At 56.3% G+C, this 13,695-nt stretch overlaps 1 protein-coding gene across 6 annotated transcripts in view; it reads right to left on the reverse strand.

Annotated features, from left to right (window-relative positions):
- The window catches only part of KDM4B (lysine demethylase 4B), a 187,374-nt gene extending 173,743 nt beyond the window's left edge, over positions 1–13,631 (reverse strand). For 4 of the 6 annotated variants that reach the window (XM_032178567.2, XM_032178569.2, XM_058429099.1 and 1 more), the window contains exon 1: positions 13,514–13,629. The gene's annotated coding sequence lies outside the window, so the exon portion shown is untranslated. Of the gene's footprint in view, positions 1–13,513 lie in introns of all 6 variants that reach the window. The other 2 variants (XM_032178568.2, XM_032178571.2) reach the window with 1 other exon arrangement.
- Between the last annotated feature and the right edge of the window lie 64 nt (positions 13,632–13,695).

Raw genomic sequence — 13,695 nt, forward strand, 5'->3', positions numbered from 1 at the left:
ATCCACGTTTTCTTCCAGAGGCTTTTTTTTTTTTTTGAGACGAAGTCTTACTCTTGTCACCCAGGCTGGAGCACAGTGGTGCAATCTTGGCTCACTGCAAACTCTGCCTCTCAGGTTCAAGAGATTCTTATACCTCAGCCTCCTTAGTAGCTGGGATTACAGGCATGTGCCACTGCGTCTGGCTTTTTTTTTTTTTTTTTGAGACAGAATCTCACTGTGCTGCCCAGGCTGGAGTACAGTGGTGCAATCTTGGTTCAGTGCAGCCTCCATCTCCCAGGTTCAAGCGATTCTTCTGCCTCAGCCTCCAAGCAGCTGGGATTACAGGCCTGCACCAACACACCAGGCTATTTTTTGTATTTTTTAGTAGAGACGGGGTTTTGCCATGTTAGCCAGGCTGGTCTCAAACTCCTGACCTCAGGTGATCTGCCCACCTCAGCCTCCCAAAGTGCTGGGATGACAGGCATGAGCCACCGCACCCGGCTCTTCTAGAGGTTTTGTAATCGTTTTAGTAACATGTTCTCGTCTCTGCTACATGTGGGGTTGGCTTCTGGCCACGGTGTGAGGCAGGGGTCCACCTTCACCACATGACACTTGGTAGTGTTTAGTTACATGACCACCCCCTGCCATGGGGTCTTCCCATCTTCATCGGCAGCCCCTGGGGTACTGATGGGGCACCCCAGGTCACCCACATCCTCTGTCAGGGGAGAGCAGGTGACAGTCCCCAGGCACGTCACTGTCCCCACAGGGAGAGCACTGCAGAGCAGCTGGGAAGAGGTGGGGCTTGGCACTGGGCTGACTGTTCAGTGCTGCCGGTGCCTGGCAGTGTCACCTGCTCCCCTGGAGAACCCACCTGCACTCCCAAGGGGCCCAGCACGGTGGGGGGGCTCCCACTCACCCCTTTGACCTCCTGGGGGGATGTCCAGGTGGAGGCTGCTGGGCCCCAGGGGCACACTTAGAACCTGGTGGCCACCTCCTAAGGCTCACAACCCTGTCAGGGCTGGGACCAGGCCCCGGACCAAGAAAGGGAAGTGACCCAGGGAGCAGCGCGGTCTCCAACCCGAGGCTGGATTCGAGGGAGCAGCTCTGGGGAAGAAAGGCCCTGGCATCTTCTCACAAGCCCCTCAGGGAGGCCGGCACAGCCAACCAGACAGCAGGGTGACACCAACAACAGGATGGGGAAGGATAGGACAGCCATCGGGCCCTGGTGTGGTGGACTCAGGGGTCCTGCTCACCAGGGGTGACCTTACAGGACAGAGCAAAGGGCAAGTCAGAGCTGTGGTCAGCTGGGGCCACGCTGCCCCATGGAGCAGAGACACAGGGGCCCTGTGGCTGCACAGAGAGGTCCCCGCCAGGGCCCCACTGGCTGAGACGCGCCAGCTCAGGCTGAGAGAAGAGGCCTGTGGCCCGGACTCGCCACTAATGACCTGGAGCCCAGACCCTGTGGCCTCACAGGGCACCTGTGCACCCCTGCAGGCCCGCCGGGCCACTGCGCCTCAAAGCCTAGCCTCAGCCCAGCCTCCGCCAAGCTGACCCCGCCCCACCCCAGCCCCTAAGACAGCCCCACAAATGGTTTCTATGCTGTCTCTGCCCCGGGGCCAGCTCGGCCTGTATTCTGCATGGTGCAGCACAGGAATCCCTGAGCTCTGCCACGGACTGAGGAGAGGATGGGGCTGAAAAAATGAGAACAACTTAAATGCCCACTGAGATGAATGGAAAACAAAACAGGACCCGCCCGCACAGGGGAATAGGATGCAGCCATGTAAAGGGACAAAGCGGGCCAGGTGCGGTGGCTCATGCCTGTCATCCCAGCACTTTGGGAGGCCGAGGCAGGCAGATTACTTGAGGCCAGGAGTAAGAGACCAGCCTGGTCAACATGGTGAAACCCCATCTCTACTAAAAATACAAAAATTAGCCAGGTGTGGTGGCGGATGCTGTAATCCCAGCTACTCAGGAGGCTGAGGCAGGAGAATCACTTGAACCCAGGAGGCGGAGGTTGAGGTGAGCTGAGATCATGCCACTGCACTCCAGCCTGGGTGGCAGAGTGAGACTCCATCTCAAAAAAAAAAAGAAAGAAAAGGGACAAGGCTCTGACACACGCCATGCGTGGCTACACCTTGAGAATATCACGCCCACTGAGAGAAGCCAGACACAACAGGCCACACGGTATGTGACTCCATTTCTATGAAATGTTCAGGACAGGCCGATCCAGAGACAGGAAAGAGATGTGTGGGTACTAGCAGATGGGGGAGGGGATGGACAGTGACCGCAGGTGGAGGCAGAGTGCCTTTGTGTAATAATAGAAATGTTCTAACATTTGATAGTGGTGATGGTTGTGCAACTCTGTGAATGTAGTAAAAACCACTAAATAGTATCTTTTTTTTTCTTTTTTTTTTTTTTTGAGACAAGGTCTTGCTCTGTCACCCAGGCTGGGGCATGAGAATCGCTTGAACCCAGGAGGCGGAGGCTGCAGTGACCTGAGATCATGCCACTGCCTCCCAAGTAGCTGGGACTACAGGCGTGCACCACTACACCTGGGTAATTCTTTTGTATTTTTAGTAGAGACGGGTTTCACCATTTTACCCAGGCTGGTCTCAAACTCCTGACCTCAAGTGATCTGCCCACCTCAGCCTCCCAAAGTGCTAGGATTGCAGGCATGAGCCGCTGTGCCCAGCCTGAATTGTATACTTTAAGAAGATGAATTTTATAGTATGTGAATGATCGCTCCATAAAAATACATATTTTTTCAAATGGCAGGATCATTTCTAAGGGGGCTGTCCTAGAAAATCCAGAACCTGGCCAGCACACTGATGCCAACGGTTGGGCAACTGTGAGGCGGCCCTCCCTGGTGACAGGAATGGCTTCTAGACTTGCCAACTAGACTCTGAGCTCCTCAAGGATGGGGCTGCCTGCTGCCTCATGTCCCCATGATCACACTGGTTCGGGTGACGCCTCCGGAGACACCCCAGAGCCTGGGTGCCCAGCTGCCTCCAGCGTGCCAGGTGGGCTTCACCCTGACCCCACCCCCTCTCAGGTCTCCCAGGCCACATCCCCAAGTCCCTCTCGCTACTTCCTCTGCTCCCAAGCTCACAGTCATCTGTGACAGTTCCCACAATGGACAAGGCTCTGCGCAAACAGCAGTTCCTATGGGAAGCCTCCCGGCGCACTGCACTGCCCTGTGCTTCCCCGGGCTTGGTTTTTTGGGTTTTTTTTGAGACATGGTCTTGCTCTGTTGCCCAGGCTGGAGTGCAGTGGTGTAATCATGGCTCACTGTAGGCTCAAACTCCTGGGCTCAAGCAATCCTCCCACCCAGGCCTCCCAAGTAGCTGGGACTACAGACACAGCCACCACATCTGGCAGATTTTTTCTAATTTTTGTTGAGATGGGGTCTTGCCACATGGCCCTTGCTGGTCTTGAACTCCTGGCCTCCACCGATCCTCCCACCTCAGCCTCCCACGGTGCTGGGTTACAGCCATCCGGCCTCCAGGCTTGGTTTCTATCCCTCTTGGCAGTTCTTCTCCATCTCCTTCCACCAAGAGGCCCTGCGGGCAGGAGACACTGGTCATCTGGCCACCCTGCGCCCCTGACCAGGCACGCATGAACTTGACAACTCTCACACGGAGCTGGACAATGCAAACCCACTCAGAGGGACCCAGGGTGTGGCTGTAGTGACAGCCATGCCGCCCGAGCTCCCAGTGACCACGCACCAGCCTGGGCCTGACCACACCCGCTCGCTGCAGCCCATCCCTCCTCCCACCCCTGGGCCAGCGACAGGCACAGAAGTGCACAGGAGCTGTTTTGGTGAACGCAGCTGCCCTTTGGGCTCTGGCTGAGAAGTAGGCTCTGCTCTGCCTTTGGGGTACGCAGGACACCTGTGGCTGGAGGGGCCAAGAAAATTCTGTGGCTTCCACCGATTCCAGCCCAGACAGACAGTAACATGAGATACCTTATGTTCTTTTTTTTTTTTTTTGAGACGGAGTCTCACTCCATTGTGCAGGCTGGAGTGCAGTGGCGCGATCTTGGCTCACTGCAACCTCCACCTCCCAGGTTCAAGCGATTCTCCTCCCTCAGCCTCCCGAGTAGCTGGGATTACAGGCACGTACCACCACGCCCAGCTAAGTTTTGTATTTTTTTTTTTTTTTTTTTTTTTGAGACGGAGTCTTTCTCTGTCCCCCAGGCTGCATGCAGGCTGGCGTGCACTGGCACGATATCGGCTCACTGCAAGCTCCACCTCCCGGGTTCACGCCATTCTCCTGCCTCAGCCTCCCGAGTAGCTGGGATTACAGGCGCCCGCCACCACGCCCGGCTAATTTTTTTGTATTTTTAGTAGAGACGGGGTTTCACCGTGTTAGCCAGGATGGTCTCGATCTCCTGACCTCGTGATCCGCCCGCCTCGGCCTCCCAAAGTGCTGGGATTACAGGCTTGAGCCACCACGCCCGGCCTAAGTTTTGTATTTTTAGTAGAGACGGGGTTTCACCACGTTGGCCAGGCTGGTCTTGAACTCCTGACCCCAGGTGATCCAGCCTCCTCAGCCTCCCAAAGTGCTGAGATGACAGGCGTGAGCCACCATGCCCGGCCAAGATGCCTTATGTTCTAGGGGTGTCAGGAGAGCGACTTCCTCCGCCTCGTCCCCCCCTTTCCTGGGGGAAGCAGTTGGAATAGAGCAGGGAATAGGAGTTGAAATTCCAGGGGATGACTCAAGTGCATGCTAGGGACAGCAATCCTCTCTCTCTCCTGAGCAAGATAATCAGATCCACGCGGCCCGACTGCAGGACAGGAGGTCCGCTCTGCCTACAGCCAACATTGTCTGACAGATGGGATTTTAGGAGAGTACGGAGATGCTGCAGGAAGGGGACGACAGCAACATGATGCAGCTGTCCCGGTCCAGCAGCCTGGCTTGGGTCCTGCTCGCATCCCAGGGAGCCCAGGGTGGCGCCCCCTCACTCAGGGCATGAGCCAGAGTGTCAAGGGCTGTCCCCAGGGGCGCCTGGGCTGGCCAGCTTCCAGGCTGCTGCCCAGACATGCTGCAGTCCTGAGTCCCGGCTGAGGGCCCAGCCCATTTCCATCCCACCGTGACCAAGGGGCCCGCAGCACCGTGGGTAGTTTCAGGCTGGCTCTGTGGTCAAAAGGGACCCCTGGGACCCATCACACAAAGAGCGATTCTGAATCCACGGCCGGCTAATCTCACACAAATCATCTGTCTCCACGTTCTCTCCCTGGAGACTAGGGCAGCCGCAAAAACGAAAACAGGCCCACCGCCACCGCCAGCGGCCCGGAAGGTGCCAGCACTTGGGTCCAGCTATGAATGCTGACGGGAGGTCTGTGCAGGGGGAAATCCTGCCACCGTGCCCTCAGCTGACGTTTTCACAGCGAGTCACCCAGGCTTGCCTGAAAAACGCAACGGTGGTCGCATCTACCAGCAAACGGGGCCAGGTCTGCGTGAGTGACTGTCGCTGTGCACCTGAGAGCCCTCGGGATCTCGGGGTGCAGCAGCCATTGGCAGTCGGCCTCAGGATTCTCAGCCTTTGTCCACTGAACAAACACGATCCCAGTCCAGAGCCACAGAGCAACTTTGCGCTCGGCCACCGCCAAAGAGGCACAGCCCGCCAGCAGGGTGGAGATGGCTGGACGCAAACTTGTCATCCATCCCCTCATGTTCGCTGAGATCACTGAGGTGGATAAAGAAAGAAAAGAAAGAGGGAAGGGAGGGAGAGCCAGAGAAGCAGGGAGAGAGAGAGGGCAAGCAAAAAACAAAAAAAACAAAAAGAAAAAGAAAAAGAAAAAAAGACAGGCAACTTTTGAAAGCCAAGAAATTCTGAGCAAGCCTCTCCAGATTGTTTATTTCAATCAAGGAAAGAAAGCATGGCCGTAAATTAACGGTACGATTTCTTGACAAGTCAGAACGTTCCTGGGACAGGCCCAAATCTAAGATGCCAAAGACCTACTTGGCTCAGAAAATGCCTGTCAGCCAGGAGAAGAGTGAGACAAAGGAAGTGTGGCCGGGCACAGTCCCCCATTCGGCCACTGACCGCATGATGGCCACCGACGGGCACTTGTCCACTCACTCTACAAAGCTGAGCTCTGCACCGGATAAGCCACCTCGCTCACGAGTCTTTCTGTGCTCAGGGACAGCAGAAACCACCATCTGTGACTCCCCTGCCCCTCCCATCGGGGGCGCTAGCATTGGTAACGAGGAGAGTTCGGATGCTTACAAAACAAAAGCCTTGTGGAATTGTGCAATGCTGTCTTCCTTTTAAACAAACCCTCAGTTCCTGCCAGGTCACACTGAACTCCTTGGGCCAAGTACACGGCTCGACGTGCTTCTGACGCTTGGTGAGCTGTAACAGAAAGGCGGCCGCGTGAACCCCAGAGCAAGAGAGTCTGGCGTCTCAAACAGTGAAGCGTTCCCCCCACCTACACTGTTTGTAGCTGTTTTTTCCCTCCTTTATAGTGAGGCTGTCTGGGTGGATGTGAGTATCACATTTTCTTACATTCCTGCAGTTTTAAGGATCCTTGAAATGACCCATGACCCTTTTTTTTTTTTTTTTGAGACTGAGTTTCCCTCTTGTTGCCCAGGCTGGAGTGCAGTGACGCGATCTCAGCTCACTGCAGCCCCTGCCTCCCGGGTTCAAGCGATTCTCCTGCCTCAGCCTCCCAACAAGTTGGGATTACAGGCATGCACCACCACGCCCAACTAATTCTGTATTTTTAGTAGAGACAGGGTTTCTCCATATTGGTCAGGACGGTCTCGAATTCCTGACCTCAGGTGATCCACCCGCCTCGGCCTCTCAAAGTGCTGGGATTACAGGCGTGAGCCACCGCACCCGGCCATGATCCATTTTTTTTTTTTTTTTTTTTTTTTTAAGGCTAGAATATGACTCTAAATGCTTTGAAGTTGGAAAGATACAAATTCACACTCAGGCTGGGAACGGTGGGTCACGCCTGTAATCCCAGCACTTTGGGAGGCCGAGAGGGGCGGATGCCCTGAGGTCAGGAGTTGGAGACCAGCCTGGCCAACATGGCGCAATCCCATCTCTACTAAAAATACAAAAATTAGTCGGGCGTGGTGGCATGCACCTGTAATCCCAGCTACTCGAGAGGCTGAGGCAGGAGAATCGCTTGAGCCCGGGAGGTGGAGGTTACAGTGAGCCGAGATCAGCACACTGCGCTCCAGCCTGGGCCACAGAGCAAAACTCTGTCTCAAAAAAAAAAAAAAAAATTCATTCACTCAACAAGGAATGTCCACTCAACACCCACCATGTCTAAGGAGCTGCCCGACATCCTAGGGGGTCCCGGGGCTGACGTGGTTTCCATAGCTTTCCGTAGTGTGGCCCTCACACCCTAGCGAGGTATTTGCAAACTACAACCCACAGGTTCAATCCTGCCCGCCACCTGTTTTTGTACAGCCTGCAGTCTAAGAATGGTTTTGACATTTTTTAGTTGTTGGAGAGAAAAAAAAAAAAGGAAAAGAAGAAAAATGTCTTATAATGTAAAAATTGCATGGAATTCACGTTTGTGTCCATAAATAAAGTTTTACTGAAACACAGGCACACTCGCCCACGGGAGCTTTCTTGCTACAACGGCAAAGCAGAGTGGTCTGGACAGAGATGACCTCTGGCTTACAAAGCCGAAAATATTTACTCTCCGGCCCTTCCAGAAAAAGCCCCTGCCCTAGTAGATGAGACAAACAGATACATAAACAGACTAATATCCAGCTCCGATCGTGTGACATGCAAAGGAGGAGAAGCAGGGAAGGGAAGTGACTGGAGTGACAAGGAGCCCGCTGGGTGGAAAGAGACCCAGGCAGCGGGCACAGCAAGTGCACAGGTCCTGCAGCAGGGAAGGGTGGGCCAGGGAAGGCGGCTGTGCCAGGAAAAGAGCAGGCGCAGGAGGGAGAAAGGGAGGAAAGGAAGGAAGGACAAGGCCACAGATGACAGAGCGAAGGGGCCACGCGAAAGGGCCCGGAATTTTTCCCAAGGGCAATAGGAAGTCACCGGAAGGTTCTGCGCAGGGGAAAATCTTTGTTTGTTTTGGTTTTTACTCCTTTGACTACCTTTTTTTTTTTGGAGACAGAGTCTCGCTGTGTCTCCCAGACTGGAGTGCAGTGGTGTGATCTCGGCTCACTGCAGCCTCTGCCTCCCAGGTTCCAGAGATTCTCGTGCCCCCACATCCCGAGTAGCTGGGACTACAGGCGCCCACCACCATGCCCAGCTGATTTTTGTATTTTTGTAGAGACGGGATTTCACCATGTTGGCCAGGCTGGTCTCAAACTCCTGACCTCAGGTGATCCTCCCGCCTCGGTCTCTCAAAGTGCTGGGATTACAGGCGTGAGCCACCGCAACTGGCCAGGTTTTTTTTTGTTTTTTTTTTAAATTTATTTATTTATTTTGAGATGGAGTCTCGCTCTGTCGCCCAGGCTGGAGTGCAGTGGCGCAATCTCGGCTCACTGCAAGCTCCGCCTCTCGGGTTCACGCCATTCTTCTGCCTCAGCCTCCCGAGTAGCTGGGACTACAGGCGCTGGCCGCCACCACGCCCGGATAATTTTTTTTTGCCTTTTTAGTAGAGACGGGGTTTCACCGTGTTAGCCAGGATGGTCTCGATCTCCTGACCTCATGATCCGCCCGCCTCGGCTCCCAAAGTGCTGGCATTATAGGCGTGAGCCACCGCGCCCGGCCACTTATTTATTTTTTTGAGACGGAGTCTTGCCCTGTCACCCAGGCTGGAGTACAGTGGCAGGATCTCGGCGCAATTCTCCTGTCTCAGCCTCCCAAGTAGCTGGGACTACAGGTGTGCACTGCCACGCCCAGCTAATTTTTTTATTTTTAGTAAAGACGAGGTTTCACCATGTTGGCCAGGCTGGTCTCGAACTCCTGACCTCAGGTGATCCGCCCTCCTCAGCCTCCCAAAGTGCTGGGATTACAGGCGTGAGCCACCGCACCCAGCCAGTTATTTTTTTTTTTTAATATACTTTGTTTCAGAGAGCAGTTTTAGGTTCACAGCAAAACTAAGCAGGAGGTAGAGACTTCCCATGTTCCCCGCCCCCACAGGGAAGGCCATTTTCCGAGCTCCTCCAGGGAGCAGGAGGGAATAGACGGACCCAGATCTAACCAAGCCCAGCATCCTAGAACAGGCCGAGTCATGCAGGGAGTGAGCTTGAAAATTAATTTGTCCAAAAACCAAAAAACATCAATTCGTCGATCCACTCCCGCCTCAGTATTTGGGAAGACACAAATTTTCTTTTTTTTTTAATATAGTGGTTAAGCTCATTTGAACGCGAATTAGTAAAAGTATGTGCAACTTGGCCGAGCATAGTGGCTCACGCCTGTAATCCCAGCACTTTGGGAGGCCGAGGCAGGCGGATCACTTGAGGTCAGGAGTTTGAGACCAGCCTGGCCAACGTGGTGAAACCCCGTGTCTACTAAAAATACAAAGGTTAGCAGGACATGGTGGCGGGCACCTGTAATCCCAGCTACTCGGGAGGCTGAGGCCAGAGAATCACTTGAACCCGGGAGGCAGAGGTTGCAGTGAGCTGAGATCTAGCCACTGTACTCCAGCCTGGGTGACAGAGTGAGATTCTGTCTCAAAATAGATAAATAAAAGTATGTGCAACTAGCACATTAACGTCCCACAACTCTGGGACATTACTGTTCAGGAAGAGGCCAAGATCAAAGAGGTGAGTCATTTTAAAATGGACTTAAAGAAAACTGTCTGGCAAATCGACAGGTCAGGGCTATGGTGACTGGGAGGGTGTGGAAGTGCCACCCCTGGGGGCAGCCAGGCAAGCCTGGGCAAGGACCTGCCAGAGCTCAGAGGCCAGAGAGCAGCCCAGGAAGACCCCACAGGTGCAGGGCTGCCCCTCAGTGCAGGGCGTGCGGGGGCCCCGTGGGGGCTCCTCTCCTCTCAGGTGCAAGCTGCCACCCTGGAAGGGCAGAAGGACAGTCACGGAGAACCTGAACAACCAGGTGAGGAGTGTGGCCGGGACACAGTTTGCAAATAGGAGTCACTCACTGCTAAAGGGTGAGTGGGGAGGAGAGAAAGGGAGCTGAGGCCCATCACAGTCACGGCACACCGTGCGCTACTGCAGGGCTGAAGGCCAAGTCCAAGGTTCTCACTGGGGGGGCGACAGTGCTTCCCAGGGGACATTTTTGGTTGCTACCGCTTAGGGGACAGGGTGCTACTAGCATCTGGTGGGTGGTGGTCAGGGATGTTGTTCACACCCACCCTAGCCCCGCCACAGAATGTCCCAGCCCAGAACGTGGACAGGGCAGAAGTGGGGAGACCCTGACAGGGCAGCAAGGCCCTGCCGTGCAATAAACCGGCTCCGAACTCAGAGCTCCTGGCACCCTGCAAGCTTCAGTGCCTTTTACCCGCTTTGATCCTCACAGCCACCTGGGAGGGAAGTGTTCACATTACATCCATTTTACAGATGAAGAAAGCAAGGCCCAGAGAGGGGAAGTGACCGCCCCAGAGGAGGGATCTGAATCCAGGTCTCTCCAACTCTGAAGCCTGTGTGGGGCATGGGACGGAGGGCAGAGACCCAGAGATGTCGCCAAGACCACCAGATGAGAACGGAGCCCAGGCTGGGCCCCTGCTCTTCTGTCCAGCATCCTAAGCCAGGAGCAGAGGCCCCTGGGGCAGGAAGGGGGAGGGCTGTGGCATCTGAAGGCCCCACCGAGCTGCCTCATGGCAGGTCCCTGGAGCTGAGCCAGGAGCCCAGGGTGAGGCTGTGGATGAGGACGGCCGATCTGTCATGGCGGTGACCAGTGCAGGCTTGCGGAGCTCCCCCCGCCCCGAGCCCCCATCCCGTTCATCTGCTCTCCGTCCCCTCCTGCCCAGTGGGCTCGGAAAGATTTAGTGCCCCCTGATCTGCTTTGTTACTGAGCAAGTGACTGGCTCAAGGTCACCCAGCTCTGAACCCCCAATTCCACTCCCCCATCCAGGGAACAAAGCCACCTACAAATGCACCTCAGGCCCTCAACAGCCTTGCCTCCTCCTGCCTGCTCCCTGAGCTGGGCCCGAGGGCAGCGGACTGCACACCACCATTCCAGCTGTGACCAGGCCCTGGACAGCCAGCTCCCCCTTTCCCCCACTACACTCTAAACTCACAGGAGCCAGGGACTCCTCCCAACCTGTCCCAACATGGCACTGGGCACTCGAAACCTAGCAGCCCAGACCAGGTGAACGCATGACCCCAAAGCACGTCCCCACAGGTGTCAGATGGAACCGAGGACAGATGGTTTCCCGGAGCTGAGGCTCCTCCCCGGCTCATCAGGGAGTGGGTGGGGCATAGGACAAACACGGGCAGGAAACCAGCAGAGGAGACGGAGAAATTAGGAATTAAAGTATAGGCAGAGTGGTCAGATGGGAGAGAAGGACACAAAGGACGGCCCCTGGCCACCCCAGAGGGCTCCTGCAGGACGGGACAGGGACTGAGGACAGGGCAGGAGGCTGAGGAAGGGTCTCTTCCACGAGACAGAAAAGTACAACAAAGGTCAGGCGGGGTGCTGTGCGGTGGCTGATCAGCTACACCTTTAAGCGCCAGTAGTTAACATCTTGTCAGCAGTCCCCTCCCCAAAGAGGAAAGGCTTAGAAAATGCGAGCAAACCGATTGTTACTAAGACATATATATTTCAAGTCTCAGCAACTAAACACACACGTGCACACGCAGGCACCCGCAGCTCCTGACACAGTACACAGCTTCCACCAAAACAGCCTGTACACAAACACCCATCTGTGCGGCAGAATCTCTGTCACCCCCTTTTCCTCCCCAGCGGTGACCTCCTCTAGGCCAGGACAGTCTGACCCGTCCTGGTGTCGCCGGCTCAAGGCGGGGGAGCGCCCGGACCTGCCAGGTGTCCAATCAGACACACGGAGACGAGGCTGGCAAGTTCCAGAAATCCTCGGCTCAGACAGAAGTTGACTCTACCACGGCTTTACATTCCGACCTTCAGGGTTTCAAAACATAAACTGCAAAGCGGAGAGAGGATGCCCACTGCTTCAGCAGGGGCTGCAGGAGAAGGCTGACCCCGTGTGCTGACAAACCCTCCTGGTGGCTCATAAGGAAGCTATTATTGGAGAATTAGGGGAGTCATTAGCTCCCATAACGGCAGAGATAAAAAGCCCATAGGAGTAGTCTAACGAGCCTGCTTTAGGACTGGTGCTGTTTTTAGGAGCATTCTCCAGCCCGGGGACATTCTGATAAATGGCCACTGAGGCAGAGGGGTGGGGCAGGGCACCGATCCCTTGAATTCAGTTCAGTATCCAGAGATCCCAAGACAGTCCAGGCACCCGGTGGGACCCAAAGGAACTTGCTGAATACACGCCCCAGCCAGAAACACATGGAAAAAGACGCTCTTCACATATGACAGGATCACTAGGCTCCACGGAGCTGAACCACCTTCTCACTAGTTTCACAACTCGGGAAACACTTCCTCACAAGGTGCTGCTAAATTATTAAAACAAAAGCATCCTCCCCCAAGCAAACAGATGGGATGCACCCAAAAGCAGTACACGCCTCCACTGCCCCCAGGGGCAGAAAACATGCCCCTTAAAACCTTCCACCGTGCCCAGGTGGACAGAGACCCCCGTCCTGCCTGATTGTCATGGCCACCACTGAGCGCAGACCTGGGCCCTGGCAGACCCCAGGTCAAGCAGATTTCAGAGCGAGTCCGTCCTCAGCTCCCACGGGGATGTCCACGTGGGACACAGAAAAGGGGTCTCGGCGGAAGCAACTCCTCAATTCATTTCTCTAGAGCAGGGGCTTCGTTCGAGATGGCGATCAGGCTGGAAGGGGGAGGGACGGGGAGACTCGTGGAGGCTGCCGTTGCACAGCAAGATTATTTTTTTCTAAAATCCAGATTGCATATGCTTATGGCGGGGTGGGGGTTTCGGGTACGTACGGGGGGGGCAAGTTTGGAAGCTATCAAGGCACAGCAGGTTGACTGGGGTGGGGGCAGTGCAGGAGCAATGACAGGCATTTAGGGGGCATCCCTGGGTGTCCAGCTGGGGGGCTTCCCCTTAGCCCCTCCGGCGCCCAAAGGGCCAGAAACGCAAGCGGGGGTTACCCAGGGGCTGGGGTCTTTTTCCTTTTTCTTGCTTTCTTTAAAAAATAATAATAATAATAGGCTGAGGGTTGTCCTGGGTGATAAAAGGGCCCGGCCGGGGCCACCCACGCTGTCATCTTTTGTGCGGGGCGCCGGGGCCGTCTGCGCCCAGCCCCCGCGCGCCCCCGGCCCGGGAAGGGGCCCCCGCTCCCGCCCCTGGGCGCGCCCCGCCATTGTCCGGCCCCGCCGCCCCCGCCCGAAAACCAGCGGGCGCCCCCGGGCCGGGCGGTTAACACGCCCCCAACCGCCCCGCCGGCCCGGACAAAGCGCGAGGCCCGGCCCGAGCAGGCCGCGCCCGAGGCCTGGGCCTCGAGTCCCGGGCGCGCCCGCAGCCCCGAGCCGCGACGCGGGGGCGGCCATGGCGCCGGGGTCCGCGCTCGGACACGGCCGGGCGGCCTCCCCGTGGGCTCACCTGAGGCGGCGTGCGCGGCCCGGTCCGGGAGCAGCGGCGCGCGCTCCCCCGCCCTCGGCGTCGCACCCCCAGGCCCCGCTCGGGCCGGGCCCCGCTCGGTTGCTGGCGACCGAGCCCTCCGCGAGCGCTCAAGGGGGGGCTTATAAGGCCGCGCGCCAGCTCCGCCCCGACTGCCATTGGCT

This window comes from Hylobates moloch, unplaced genomic scaffold (assembly GCF_009828535.3).
Source record: "Hylobates moloch isolate HMO894 unplaced genomic scaffold, HMol_V3 SCAFFOLD_15, whole genome shotgun sequence".
Taxonomy (NCBI): domain Eukaryota; kingdom Metazoa; phylum Chordata; class Mammalia; order Primates; family Hylobatidae; genus Hylobates; species Hylobates moloch.